Below are 15,391 nucleotides of genomic sequence, written 5' to 3'. Positions count from 1 at the left end.
ATGTGGTTATCACACTGTGAGTTGGGTGTTACTGTCATCATTTCTTGCATCCTGTTTTCTATTTGTAGAGCTACTTTTTTGTACTTAGTTAATGATAGAGTTTTCCAAATATCAGGAACACCCTTTGATTTCCATGTTCCAGAGAATGCACCTTTGATTCTTGTGTCCTGAAGCAGAGATGTGCACTCTCCATCGGTGATTTAGTGCTTTGAAATGGCTCCTATCGTTTCACTCCGAGTCTGCGGGTATCTTGCAGGATAAATCCGGAGAAGCTGTAGAGCGCAGATGATTTTTGGCAAGTATCTTTTTATCATCAAAATTTTATTTTTGGGTCATTCTTCAGCTGCTGCCTTCTGTGAAGGAGAAAGACGCCAATTTTATGTCTTTTATTATGTATTCCCAAGTAGTCTTTTCTACTTAAAGCAAAATTAATGGGAACTCTGAGAAAGATAATGTGGAGACGGATGGAGGAGGAACCAAGGTGGACTGTCACCTTAGCCTGAAAGCGGAGGCAGAGCTTATGTCCGCATAGAGCAGTGGTTTTAACAGAAAGCCAGTCGGGCAAAAAACAATTTAAAAATATGTATAAAATGGGGAGGTGGGGGTGGTTTCTGTGAGAGTGACAAGAACTAGTCGGGCTGTTTGCAGATGCTAACTGGTGTTGGTCTCCTGCTGCATCCTCCGGTGATGAGGTCTTGCAAGAGGCTGAGGGACCATTTATTGAGACTTGTTTTAATTAACTCAAGGACACGGTTTTGGACCCTGAGAGCAAAGCTTTGCCTCGCTGGAGAGATGAGAGCGGGGGGAAGCCGCGCTGCTGGCTGCGCGGAAGAAGCGGGGTTTTCCCCCTCTGCCTTCTCCTCCTGAGGGGGGACGCGGTGGGCAGGGCGGGAGGCGGCGGGGCGGGGGCGCGGAGCCCGGGGGCGCGGAGCCAGGGCCCGCCCGCAGGCCCCGCCGCAGCCGTTGCCCCCGGCAACCCCTCGGCACGTCGCCGCTGGGCCGGGGCGCGCGCGGCCCTGCCCTCCCGGGGGCCGGCGCGTTGGCGCATGCGCGCCGCTTCCTGGTGGGGCGGGCCCGGCCGCGTGCGTCACTGGCGGCGGGCCTTAGTACGCATGCGCCGCCGCTAAGGTTGGGGAGGCGGGGGCACGGCCAAGGGCTTCCTCCGCAGCAGTCCCGCGCATGCTTGGCTTTGATTGGCTGCCGCTTCCCTCGCCGCCTTTCTGATTGAGCGCTCTCCTGTCGCTCAAGGCCTCCACGTTTCGTTACGCCCCGCCCACCAACTGCTCTCTGGTTGGCGGGCGCCCCTGTTTCTGGCGGGCGCTGTGATTGGCGCTGCCGCCCCTTCACTCCGGCGCGCTGCCCTATCGGCTCGCGGCGCCGCAGGATTGGGTCGGCGGTGAAGAATGTAGACCCGGCCGCTCCCCATGTAAAACAAAATAATCCGGCGATGTTAGATGTTCAAACCGGGGCGCCCCCAGCCCTGCCGCCGGGCGCAGGTTCGCCTCGTGTTTCCCTCCGCTTCCCTCCTCGTCCCGCCCCTGCCTGGCTCGGGTGAGCGCCCTCGGCAACGTCCGAACTGCCAGGAGAAAAGAGCGGAAGGATATTCTTGGGAGACGGCGGCGCTGCCGCCTGAGGAGAGTGTGACAGAGAGGAAGTAGTTCCGGCCCCGATTGGGCCTTGTTTCCCAAAAATAGCGCCCAGCGGGTATCCGTGCGCCGGTGTCAGTGTCTCCTGAGGAGCCTCAGCGGGGAGGAGGCAGGAGCGGCGGCGGCGGGCAGCGAGGGGACGCGGCGGGTGAGTGCGCGAGCGAGGGGGGTCCTTGCTCTTGGGGGCGAGCCGGGAGGGCGTTCCCTGAGCCCCGCGGCTCCGGACGGCGGCGCGGGTCGGAGGCGAGGAGCGGGGGGAGGCGAGCGAGCGGGGTCAGGGGCAGCGGGTGACGGGCGGGGGCAGTCGCTGAGGGGGGCGGCTTGAGGCGGGGGAAAAGGAGGGGTGTCCCCCCCTCCCCTTCCCCCCGCCGTTCCCTTCCCGCTCTGCCGTACCGAGCGGAGCGGAGCGGGGGGTGCTGGCGGGGAAGTTGGTGCGGGGGGCGGGCGGGGGAGGGGCGCGGGCGGGGGCGGCGGGCGCGGGGTCCCGCGGGTGGGCAAGTTCCCCGCGGCCGGAGAGGGAGACGGGGGTGGGGGGGGCCCTCTTCCGAACTTCCTGCCCCGCTGGCTGGAGGCGAGGATGGACAGTGATGGAACAGGCCGGCGGAGTCTGCCCGGGGGCTGGTGCACCGGGGGGAGAGGGTGGGGTGCGAGGCCCTGGCGTTCGGGGAGCACCGAGGTAAGAGCGTCTGCGGCCGGGTGGCCAACTTCTCCGCTCGGGGGGGGTGTGCCTGGAAAGGCGAGGGGGAAAAGTACCTTTTGTCCTGCTTGTCGGCAGCCACGTTGGGTAAGCAACATCACGTTTAAAAACAAACAAAAAAATCCCCCCACCCCGCTCTTGCCTAGGAGTCTGTCCGTGCTATACGGCAGCGAAAATGATCGGGGGTCGGGGAAGGGAGGAGGTGAAGGGAGACATTGTTGAAGTAGTTGTAGCCCGCATAAAGGTGTGTTGCGAATGGGAGGAGAAACTGTTCGCTAATGTGTAAACTAGAGGATGTTTTGTCCAGAGGAGGAAAAGATTGAAGGTACAAGCTCTGTTGTACTGCAAGTAAGGTTCTGTGTTTAACAGCTCTGGGCAGAAGTCATGAGGATAAGGAAGGAGACTGTTCTATTTCTAACTGGAAAGGCAGTAATTTTTTTGAGTTTATGGGACTGTGTTTTCTAGTAAATTTTTACCTTCTTTTGAGATGCTTAGGTGGCGAGGAGAGTGGAATTGCTGTTAAAAACTAAGCCGTAGTGACTTGTTTGACAGGTGATTAATTTCAGAGTTGAGAAACTGGAGTTCTGGAGGGGGAAAAAAGACAACTTAAGAACAGGGTTTTTTTTAGTGCTTAGTGTAAAACCATTGTGTCCCGTAGTCATGCAAAGACTAAATTTATTATGAACAGTGGGGAAAAGGGGCTCTGGGAAGTACAAAGGAGCAACAGAAAGGGATAATTTGTAAACAGTAGTAAGGAAAAAAAAAAAGGTGGTTTGACGTGGAAATGGTAATACAGAGAGTATTTATTTTAAACCTTTTTCACAGTCTGGTAATTTTTTTATGTAGCATAAGGAAGGCTATAAGCTTTCAAGCTTAATTATGTTAACTGTCTACTCATAATTGTTCCTTACACAAGTCTTTTTTTCATTTTTAGGAACTAGGTATCTATATTTTGATAGCTATTTCTGTTGCCTTGTTATTGCTAGCTAGTGTTTAAACAGCTTGCGCAAAAGGTGTCAGAACAATGTTCCTATATTCTGTCTGTTTTAAAAATTATTTAAAACCTTTTTTTTATCTCTTATGTGTAAGAATGTAATCTTTGTTTTTTTAACAACTGGTTTGCATTTGGGGGAGAAGTATGAGGTTCCTCTTTTAAAATATTTTTTTCATTTAGGTGCTAGAAAATGTGCAAAATGACATGTCCTAATGACATAATTTAGAATAGTAGTAAAGGGTGTAATATTAACACTTTTGGTCACTAAAGGGAGTAATTATAAAATGATATTTAAAAATTCTATACTTGTTTAGCAAAACAGAAACAAGAGAATGAAACAATTTGTCTTGATATTAAGGGTTTATAATAGTGCTGGGCAGTTGGAGACTAGTCTTTCTTGATTGAGGGCATCCAGTTTGGAATTTAGGAAGGAAAATAACCCAGTGCCCTGGTTGGTTATTTTTCTCCTCCATAATTCTTTTCTAAATCTGCAGTTGATGTAGTCCACCAGTAGTAGTAGAGGAGTATCATCGGTAAATGAGAAGAATCCTTCAATGAGAGGGACGGGATTTGCTTCAGAACAATTTTAGCATAGATGGCACTCTCTCTTTCTGCCAGTGCAGCTCATCTAAACCAGTTCTAATATTCTGGCATTTCTAATGATTTATTTGTGAGAAGGCTTTTACGGATTGTAAACTATGCTAGAAATATATTAACCTTTAGCTTGTATGTTTGCTTGTTTTGCTCCGTTTTGCAAGTGTGTATTTAAACCAGTGTGGTTACACCTCACCTCTGTAAAGGAGTGGGCCCATAGAATGCTTTGCATGTGTGTAGATACCTGGATTTAGATTCCTACAATTTCACATAACATTACTGTTTCTGCAAAACAAGGGAAGAAGAAATACATGAACATTGATTTTTATGAAGCTAGGTAGATTGGTCTATAGAAATGAGTCATGTTGGACTAGTAAGATGAGAAGGATGTGGCTGAATTAAAACTTGAAATAATTCTGGAGAATAAAATGGCTTATTATGGCAGAAGACCCATCTTATTTAGAAAGCTTATTTGAGCTGAAGTGCGTGCGGTTTACCTTAAACTGGTTAATGTGGCAGCAAAGCTTTTATGGGTTTATTTTAGAGTGTTAGCCAAGTTTCTCAGATAACTTGTTGATGTCATTCTGTGTATTCTGGGCCTAAGTGCTGCTTCAGAGAGCCTAGAAGCACCATGCAAGTCTGTGAACAATGCCATCCTACCTTGCCTGCTCTCAGTCATGCTATGCATAACAGAACACAGCTGATTAATTCTCTAACAGTAGTAAAAGTAGTGTAATATAATGCTATGTGATGTGCAAATCTGTATTAGTTTGGGAACTAATTTTTTTGCCTAAATAAGAAATATCTTAGATTATTAATAACTGTAGTTTGTTACGCCTTGCATGAGATGTCTGTTTCAGCTCAATTTTTAAAAACTACGTTTTCTAAAAACTAACAGTAGCACATTTTATTCACCTCACCAAATTGTTAATTTTATTTTTAAAGGCCACATGATTAAATACTCTATGTTAAACTTAGGCTTTAGGCCTACTCAGTCATGACAGCAGCCTGATAATGTGTGCAAAACAGTGAGACATACTTTTCTTTCTCACTGAAACAAAACTTATTTTGAATTAATTTGAACATTATGTGGCCAAATACATGCTGTGCAACTAATACGCAAAATTGCTTTATCCAAGTTTTCACATTTCTTGTATTTGAAGGCTGTTATTTGACATGTGTAATAATGTGTTCTTCAACTGATCAAATGGAACAAAAGTCAAAATCTCCATCCCTGATAATATGAGTGAACTTTGATGCCTCGTGTCTTGTGTTTAGATTTGATTCTTTCTGCTCTGATAAAGTAACCAGGGAAAACAGATGCACCATTTCTTTTTATTTTTTCTTGTATGCTTTAGGCTAGCATGAAAGACTAATGCAATAATTGTTTGAATTGATTCGCCAATGTGTTACTGAAGTGGTACTAAATGTGAATTTAGTTTAACTCTTTCTCCTATAATGTGAAATGAATAAAGTCTCTGAAGGTGCAGTCAGATCATGAAATAACTAAATACATCTGGCTTTTTCCCTGAACGTACAAGGTGGGTTTGGTGTCTTATGAATTTTGTAAGATTACAGCAAGACGTTCTTTTACTTTTTTTCCCCAAGTTAATTTTGTTGACCTTCCAGTAAAAGACTTCAGGAACTTTTTTTGACAGCTAATCAAAATGCATTTTGGGTCATTGATACAGTATTTAGTGAATGAACAAAGTAGTATTACTAAGAATTAAAAACAGACTTCAACTGTGTAATATGACAATTACCCTCCCCTCCCCCGGCATGTGTTCTGTGGCAGAGTATCAGCTAATAAATAATGCCATGGAGGGTTAAGTTTGTAGTCTGCAATAGTGTGGTTTGCTTTGTTTATTTTAAAGTAAGCATCTGATCTAGATTTCTACCTCTTGCCACCCCCCTCATATGGTGCATTCTTACTTTAACACTTGATCTTTCAAATTACTACTTATGGAGCTGAAAGGAAGGGATTTTTTTCTTCCATATTAAGAGACTCCTTATTTTTGTTTATTAACTGTATTGTTTGGGCTTCTGTTTAATGGTTCTGTGAGAATTTTTCTAGATTTCTTTAACTTGTATCTTTTTCTTTAGAAACATAAACTGTGTGCTCTCGTTTCCATTTGACACGAATTAATATCTTGCAAGACAGCTCTGTTCCTGAGATTTCAATCCCCGTCAAACAGTCCTTGAGTTGGAATATTTTAAAGGGTACACGTGGTAATCTTCCATTCTTCTTTACTCCTTAATCTGAGGCTGCAGTGAAGAATTAGGTAGGAATGACTGTTGGGTAAAAACAGCTCAATTTTGTGGCCAGTCTTTTTCGAAAATTCTGATGCAGGGGAATATAGAACCTTTTCTACAGAAAGCACTATGGTTTTTGTTCCCCATGTGTTGTAATAGTACAAGCATGCCTATATGATGAGAAGAAAAATACATCCTTCTTAATAAGAGTGTGATTAATTTAATTATTTTTCAGGGAATTAAGTACTTTATATTCAAAATGTTAGTGATGCTTAATTAGGTAGGTCTCCCAGTTATATTTGTCTCTGTCCCTGAAGAGCTTTTGAATTCGGCCGAAGTCCTTATGGGCCAACCTAGAGACTTAAAAGTGCCTCCTGTATTGCTTTGTGCTCAGCTGAATTTCACTAGTAGTTACTAGGTATTGCTGTGTGCCTAGTTAAAGTATAATAAGATAAAAATTAAGTGTTAGGAATTACCAGCCAAGCATAGTTGTGGAAAGGTGCTTGCTTTGAGTTAAGTATATGTGTACCAGGCATTGATGACAAAGCATCTTTTACTGTGGCTTTTTGCTTTTTTTTTTTTTTTGATAAAGAGCTAAACAACTAGGAGAAAAAGGTGTTTGCCTTCAGTGCAGTGGTCAGAGACCACCTAAAATAGTGGAGTGTAGAACAGGTGGGTTTGTGCTCGTGATATTTTTGTGATGATAATAGAGGGGAAGAAGGATTTTTTTCTATTTACTTCAAATCCCTTCAAGTGTTTTTGAAACTCAGCTTTATTTGAAAACCATATTGCTTCCAACACTAATTTAGGATTTCATGGATTGGACTAATGTTATTTTTATTGTTTGAAAGCTGACCGTAGAGCTGTGAGAATATGTAAAGTGGTTATGTCATCTTGATACCTGCAGCAATACTTGCAAGCTGCGGTCAGTGTCAGTATTGAGTGCTGTACCAATATACACAGGACTGATCTTATATTTTTCTGTGATTACTGACCATGTTTGGAAGGTCAAGGGGGATAAATTATTACACTTTTAGCTACATAATTATGTAAGCACATCTATAACAGCTGTGATGTGACTATGCTATTAAACATTTATTTCTTGAAGATGTTGGCATACAGAGTTTAGAGAAAAAATTCTGAGGAGATCATTTTAGTATCCCTTATGATGCATGAGAAGGTATTCTAAGTGTAAAAATATGGGATATGGAAGAATTACAAACAGTTTTAAGAGAAGAGAGTCAGCAAGTAGTTGAACCTTGAGAGACTCACAAATATACACACACGTACAAAAAGGTGAGGGGTCATAAAGGGCGGAACAGACTTGCCTTGGCAGTGTCCATTAAAGAAACTGTTGAAAGCTGTCAGGGTAAGGTGACTTCCACCGCTGTGTCACGCAAAATCTGCAACACTGGAGTCCAGGAGGCTGAGAAAGAAGTTGTAATAGGCTTGTTGTTTTTTTTTTTTCCTCAGATATAAAAAAAAGTGATAGTGTTTTTAAGTGGGCATCTTTTTCCAGATGTTTGAATTGTATTTAATTGACCATCTTACTGTTGTGGAAAACTTGTATAGTATAGCTCAGAAACATTGTGTGAGGTTATCAACATTAAGGACATCTTGTTTTTGGTATCATTCTTTCACAGCAACAGGCCTCTTCCTGATACGACTGCATGCATCCTGTTTTAAAAACTGCAAGCTGACAAGAATGACTGCTAATAAGTTGGTGCATGTGGCAACTAAAAAATGTTGCTTTTTCCAGTGTAAGCTTTCAAGGCACTGAGTCTTCTGAGAATATTTGAGAAAATGGGATGTTCCATCATCACTGTTCTTCTGTTGTAATGCAGTGAGGATAATAAACTAAATTTTTCAGTAACTAAATATTTTTATTATTCCTTGAAGCTGTTAAAATTACTGTGTAATGATACGGGGCTTTAATAGCAATTCAGTTGTCTTAAACGTATGCTCAGAAGTCCTTTGGTTTCAGAGTAAAAGAGGGGAAAGTAAAAGGTACAGCAAGAGATACACCATTTCACTTGATGTGTACAGAAAGGGAAAGCGCTTTCTGCTAAAGTTTTTGAGCCTATAGGCTTTCAAATTATGTTTGTTAGTCTGAGTTTGAAAATACACATAGTAACTTGGCTAGTTGGCTTTTGGGATTTGAAGCTTTTGAGTGCAGAAGAAGGATTTCCTCTGAGAGACTTCCTTAATATCCTCCTGTGTTTCTTTTGGAATGTTACGGTTTTTGTGGCTTATGTGTTGTTTGTTTTGTTTTGTCCTCCTGTTCTCCTTATTTTTGTAGCATTCCAAATGGTGGTGTCTTAACTTTTTGTCACTGAAACATATATGAAGATCTTTGCTTTGAGAGATCTTGGGCGTGACTACGAAAAAGTGGCAGCAGTAAAAGTATTAACTGTTTCCATTAGGAAGCACAAAATTAAAACTCCTCCTTCGAGGGAAGGTGACAAAATCACGAATGGCTGAAGAGAGATGTGGTCAGCAGGTGGAGGCAGGTATTCACTGGATCTTGGAGATATGGAATATGGGTATATTTGCAGAAATTCTAGTTATTAACACAAACACAAACACTCTGAAAATTCACAAGGAGTATGTAGAGCGTGTAATAGCATTGTTGAATATCAAAGAATAATACTGAGTTTTGAGTAGCTGCTTGTTGTTTGTCAAAAATATGAAAACTGAATAGCTGTCAAAAAGTAATGGGAAGTATCAATTGAATTAACTGAAATTTTAAACAGATTTTATTTTACTAAATCTCTATTACAAAATCAGACAGAAATACAGAACACTTGTTCTCAGTGAAGGACACAGAGAAATTCAAGAAGTCCTCCAGCCTTTGTCATGGGTTTAATATGAGTTGAAATTTGAGGGGAGGTGAGAAACACCAAGAGTTGTTGTAAGATAGTTGTCAAATGATTTTTTTTCCTTTAAAAAAAAGAGCACTATTGGTCAAGGTTTCTGTTTATCTTTGTTAATTCAGTAGCTTCAAGGAACTAGTAAAACGAGGCATTCAAATGATTTAAAGTTTTGGATTTTAAAACATACATTATTAATGTTCCTGATTACCGGAGTCATTTAGATGCTTTATGCAAAATAGGAGAAAAGTGCTTTAAAAGACTAATGATTTGTTCAGGAGATGAAATAGGGTTATGGGAGAGTTGAAAATTTAGACTACTATTACTGTCCTAGCATATTGAAGGGTGCTCCTAGTGACTGCTAGTTAAATTGTTTTTTGCAGTCTTCTCTACATAGGAGACTTGGATTCACAGTAAGGTGAAATGTAGCCTGATAGCTCACAGTTATCCCACTAGCTGCTTTCCAGTAAATCTCTGCAGATACTTTTAGCATGCCCTATATATGAGACTTCTCTAGTTCAGTGGGTTGCAGCCTTTTTTCTCTATTTGTAGATTCCCCATATGTTTTTGCTGAGGAGATGGACTCCTGTACTGTCAAGTTAAACCTAGTGGTGATATGCTTGTTTTTATAGCCATCTTTTGAGGATGCACTAGAATTAGTCCATGAACCCTGCTGTTGTGAAGTGCATGCATATTTACAGTGAATGGTGTGTTAGCACAAGGTGCTTATATAAAGCTCGCACCAGATTTGATCAGAAAATAAGTGTCGTTCACTTCAGAAGAGGTGATTGGAGAGGGGATCAAAATGTTATGACTACTAAGAGACCCAAGTAAAAACCTCTTTTTTTTTGAAAGCTGAGAAAAGGACTTTCCCCATGTTAAGGTTATGATTCAAGCCCAAATCTACTGTGTAGTCATGTTATGAGCCCCTGCAGCACCCTCTGGTGATCCAAACATGCCTGTGCAGCAGTTGGGGTCCTGATTGAGCTTCTGAATGAGTGTAACCCATCAGGTCTTGCTACAGGGCTGAAGAAATACTTTAGAACAAGCCTAGGCTACAACCAACTTGATGTTACTAATGAGTGCTATTGGGGTTTGCTGCCATTTTTTTTTTTCTTTTCACCTTCTAATTTTTGTCTAAGAGATGGAAGTCATTAAAGGATCTGTAGACTGTCCTGTTAATCTTGGCTCTAGGCAAGCATAACCAGGATGATTGCATGAGATAAAAGGATTCCAGCTTTATGACTGGGTTGCTGAGGAGTCGATGAAGCATGGTATGGGGAAGAGGGAAGAACAAAGGCAATGCATATATGAAAATTTTTATTCTGTGTACTATAGCCCATTTTATTTATGATATTAAAATATGTCTTGGAGAAACCGTGGAAGAAAATTTATAAATAGTCTGAACAGTAGTAGTAAAGTAGTGGTTTTGCAAGTAGTAAAACTTACTGAACTTCCATTTCCTTTATTTTTTTGACTCTTCTGTTATTCCCTGATCTTTCAGGGAAGGGATCTTTTCCTTCTATACAGTGCATTTCTTTTAAGTTCTTTAAATATCTTAAATGGCCTGCTAGCTGTGGCTAGTCTGAGTACAGGTGCCTGCTGACTGCCTGAGTGAACCTGCTGCTTCTCTGGTCACTGCAGGTCAGGTGCTTTTGCTGGAGGCTGTGTGCGACTGCCAGGTTGAAAATTCTGCAGCACTTCTTATAAAGTCTTAAAAATAATTGATACTTTTACTGTTGCGCTTGGTTGAATGTGGCCAATTAAATCAGAAGCTGTTAATGAGGGAGAAGACTGTGAACATGTAAACCTCATTTTATTAGAAAAGTAGGTTTAGAAAGCAGTGGGTAATAGACAGCTCTGTCTTCAAGATTTTAGTGCCATCATTGATAATGCCCTAATCTTATATCAGTAAGCAGTGTTATTTTCTTAAGTGTTTTTATTTAATTTTATGAAAATAAGCTTAAAGGTCGGATGGTTTAAAACTCTGCATTCAGTTTCCTAATTTGCTTTGCTTTTAATGTATATGATTTGATCTAAATGTCCTATTAGGCTGTGATTCATTCATTCAGCAGAATAAAGTTAGATCTTAAATCAATCTTCATTCTGATGATGCTTGTTTGTAAGTGTATGGGAAGATACTTGTGTAGAACATTTGTGACTTTTTTCTACCCAGAGAGTCTGGTCAGGATGCTGTTAGCAAAATTCTGTAAAGGTTTGGGGATTTTGTGCAGGGAATTGACTCTGCAGCATTTGTACTTGGGATTGGATTCTTGTGTTCTAGCATAGAAGCTCAGTGGGTCGTCACCACATCTGCCTGTCCTCTGCTTTTCCCTTGCCAGACCTTGGACCATAATTGTATACAGTTTCAGACAGCAGTTTGCTTCCCTTATTCGTGTGTTCTGAAGGTTGGGCAGCAGGAGCTTATTTGCATGAAAGTAAGTCAGAAGACCAGTTTGTCTAGAAACCATTTAGATTTTATGTTTTAACACCTTCTAATATCCACCACCTCCTGAACTGTCCCTGCCCGCCCCCCCCCCCCCCCCCCCCCAACAGAACAAGAGGTTGGAATCACTATCTTGTTTTGTTCTTAAGAGATAATAAATTTCTTTAAAATCCCTCTCCCCAACCCCCCATGAGAGGTGCATATCATTTCATTGAGGACTTTATGGATCCTATTTTTTTTAAACATGGTATTTTTAAGGCTGAATTGTTCAGTAATAAAACCTACCACAATATTTCTGAAGATATTGGCAACTAGTTCTCAGAAGAGTTTTCAACCTGCTTTATTATCATGCATTCCTTTAATGAAATGTTAATGAAGAAGGTGATCTGATTAACTTCTTGAAAACTTTCTGTGCAACTAACTTATAGATCTAAGGAAAAATACTCAGATTATTTCTTTTAAGGAATCTTATGTTTGTTTCTGTAGCTGTCTGTCTTGCATGCATGTCGATAACACCTACAAGCAAGCCACAAAGATTTTGGTGTGTTGTTCTTCTAAGGCTTGAATGACTAATTTTCTGAAGGTGTAAGAAACAACAGCCCTTCATGTGAAATTTCTTTTGTGCTTGTTACAACTGCTAGAAGCAGGAGAAAGTAAGTACAGACTAGAATTCGGAGTTGCAATCTGACCAGGAATCCTCCAGGCTTCTTATCTTGAATAGTTGAGATCACAGTTCTTACTTCTGTCTTACCTGTACTTCAGTGCTTTTAATTCTTCATGGTCTCTTATGCTTAATCTTAATGGTTTATAAGATACTTCACTGGCATAATTAGCTGATCTTAAAATAGTCTGATCTGTTAGCAATATTGGAACAGTGAAGGGACAGCCCGCCCAGTCATTGGGTTTCATGTAGTGCACCCACAGAGATGTGTCAGTGTTTGGACCACAGGGGAGGAAGGAAGGAGTAGGTGAGACTTTTTTTTTTTAAAGATACAACTGGAGCTTAAACATGAATGCTTTGGCCCACCTGTGTTAGGATTTACAGATGTTTTCCTTCAGGATTTTGTCAACAGCCATTAAGTAACTAGAAAGCAGCTTTTGTTTCAACCAAGATACAAGTGGAATGAAGATACAAAATTCAGTTCCAAGGGTGTTCCTTTGCTTAAGTTGTTTTTTATATTTGTAGCTTGAGTGTGTCTGGCTTGCTTTATCAACTTATGCTTGAGAGAGAGTGAGCCTCATCTTACCTCAAAGCCCTTGATTCAAACTTACAAGCATTTCTGGTCTCAGACCTTTAAACTTTGAAGTGTCGTTAATGTATCTACCTACTTGAGACTCTGTATCTGGGTTTGACTACTTTCTATAATGGTCTTGTCTTCCTTTCCCATTTCCATCTCCTTAGACACAGATACAAATTTGGGCAAGGAAACAATTGCATATATTAATGAAAAAGATTGTTGTAGGTATATTAATTCTGAAGGGTAAGCCCTGCATTTAAAATGTGTGTTTTTGGAAGTTTGAGCTGCAGTTATTGTAGTTGATACAATATTGAACAAAGGATTAAGATAGTTTTTGTTTCTTCTTACTATGCAAGAGGAGGAACTTGATATACAGTACATTCGGGGTGCTGCATATGATGTAATTTATTCCATATTTTCTGGAAGACATTTTTTCGTTTGTAGAAGACTATTTCTTCTTCTGAAAAAAAAACCCCAGAACAACCCTAACAAAATTATGTGTCAAGTTGCCATGATTTTTGTTGATTAAAAGTGGATTTCAGTGTTCAGTGTGATACAAGTAGCCATTTGGTGAAATGTTCAGATCCTCAGTAGCTAATGCTAGGCATACAAATACTAGCTGCTCTTGACTTTAAGCAGAAAATGTACTTCTATTATTTCAACATGTAAAATGCTTTTTAGGGAAAGTTTGTTCTGTTTTGGGATTGATGGCTGTTAATTTTGGAGTCTAATAAAACTTCTACATCTATGGTTTTGGGTCCTGCAAAAAAGCCCCACAACGTGTAAGAAATGCTTTCATTATGTAGTTTGAGTTTTCAGACCATCATTGTAAGAGTAACTTGGACTCTGTAAGATATGGTTAAAACCAAATTCTCCTGATAATGTTTGATTTCTACTTGCTGGTGGATTTTATATACTACTTCCATGCAGGAAGTGAGAAGAGTAGTTTTAACCGTACGTTAATGTCTTGTGTATGCTGCAAGATTTCTTGAGCTTTTCCTGTAAATGGCGGTAACTTGGCAAGTCCTATGTGTAGTTTAATGTTTAAACTAACTCTGGTTTTATTTTGCTGGTATGGTCGGTGCTCTTACATATAGAGTTGCAATATAACTGAAGATTGGGAGGTGGAACTTGTTTCTCTTCCTGTTAGAGCTATGAATCCCAAAGGCTTGGTATAGGCATCATTTTAGTATGGTTCAGTTTGTTACAACAAAATTATTCTGGTGTGACTTCTAGACCAGATTAGATGAAGTCAGCTTTCAACTGAATTTGGTACATTTCTTATAACGTTTGTGTTCTTAATGTTGTGTATGGGGTTGTTTTGGCGTTGTGTTTTTTACTTTTTTCCTTGTTTCTTCCACATTCATTCACTGTACTTAAATGACTTTTCAGTGAATTAGTTTCAATGTTCCAGCTAAATCCTTGGCTGTAGTGATGGCATAAGTGGTGGAGATATTTTTCTGGTGTTCTCTCTACCATGTTTCCTTATGTCTGTTAGACCTATTTAGATGAAAATGCTGTAAGCCAACGATGTTGCCTGGGTGCTTGTTCTGTTATAGTATTAATTTTTATGTCTTGGAAGTATTAGTAGAGAGATTATTAGGAGAAGAAGTCTTAATACAAAAGCTTCCTGTAGACTACTTGAAATAGTGGTGAATTCTAACAAGGTTCCCATGGTAGTGAATGTGTTTTCTTTAATACACATTAGTCAGATCTTGCTATTGTTATCTTTATAATACAGCATGTTGGCTGTATTATAGTCAATACACAAGTTGCCTTAGCAAAACTTTCTAAAACACTATAAAAAAAAATACGTAAAACCATGTTTGGCAAAAAATGCTGAAGGATTCTAATGGTTCCTGAGTGTGTAAGGAACCATCTTGTTCTGTTTTTTGGCATTCATATAAGCTTTTTAATCCAAGTCTTTGTCTCTTTCTCCTCTGCTGTATTCCCATACTAAATTAAATTATTTAACTTTTATTTTAGCAATAGGAGGCAATTTGAGCATAATTAATGTATCTGTCTAAATGAGTGATATCGAATTGGATTATCATTGTTTAGAGAGCATGTCTGCAATCATTCATTGTGAAACTGCACATTTCTAAATATTGAAGTCTCACTGTTCAATCTGATGAATGTAGCTCTAGAACTGCACTTTCATTGCCACTCTTAACTTCCAGAATGCACCAGTGGGTTGAGATGCTGTTCTGGAATTCCAGGTCTTGAGTGAAGGGAGCTCTGACTGTGGTTTAGCAGCAGAGAAAGGCACACACTGTTTGCCTGCCCAAGCCAGTCAGCACAAAGCCAGCCCTTCTCTCCTGCTTTATCTGCCTGTGCCTGTTAGAGGAGGTTCCAGCCCTCTTACTGCCCGGAGCTCATACTCTGCCCCCAGGAAGATGCACTGGATGTAGGGATGCTCAGACTCATTTGGATAATGAGGGAAGATAACATCCGTATTGTTTTCATAATTTTTCTTTAAAAGGTGTTTCTGGATTATAGTGCTGTTTTGCTAGTCTCAGGCAATTAATGTATGAAATCTCCTAAAACCAGAAGGTTTTTCACCCAGACCTTAGATCTGTGCAGCCAATAGGTCTGTACAGTATGCTTAGATACGTTACAAGCTTAATAGGCCTTACCTATTTTTCCTATAGAG

At 40.8% G+C, this 15,391-nt stretch overlaps 1 protein-coding gene across 6 annotated transcripts in view; it reads left to right on the top strand.

The window, feature by feature from the left end:
- The first annotated feature begins 1,427 nt into the window (after positions 1-1,427).
- The window catches only part of MEF2A (myocyte enhancer factor 2A), a 93,452-nt gene continuing 79,488 nt past the window's right edge, over positions 1,428-15,391 (top strand). For 2 of the 6 annotated variants that reach the window (XM_074837684.1, XM_074837682.1), the window contains exon 1: positions 1,428-1,794. The gene's annotated coding sequence lies outside the window, so the exon portion shown is untranslated. The remainder of the gene's footprint in view (positions 1,795-15,391) is intronic. The other 4 variants (XM_074837685.1, XM_074837687.1, XM_074837686.1 and 1 more) reach the window with 4 other exon arrangements.

Source organism: Strix aluco, chromosome 12 (genome assembly GCF_031877795.1).
Source record: "Strix aluco isolate bStrAlu1 chromosome 12, bStrAlu1.hap1, whole genome shotgun sequence".
Lineage (NCBI taxonomy): Eukaryota > Metazoa > Chordata > Aves > Strigiformes > Strigidae > Strix > Strix aluco.
This window is presented reverse-complemented; position numbering and strand designations above follow the sequence as displayed.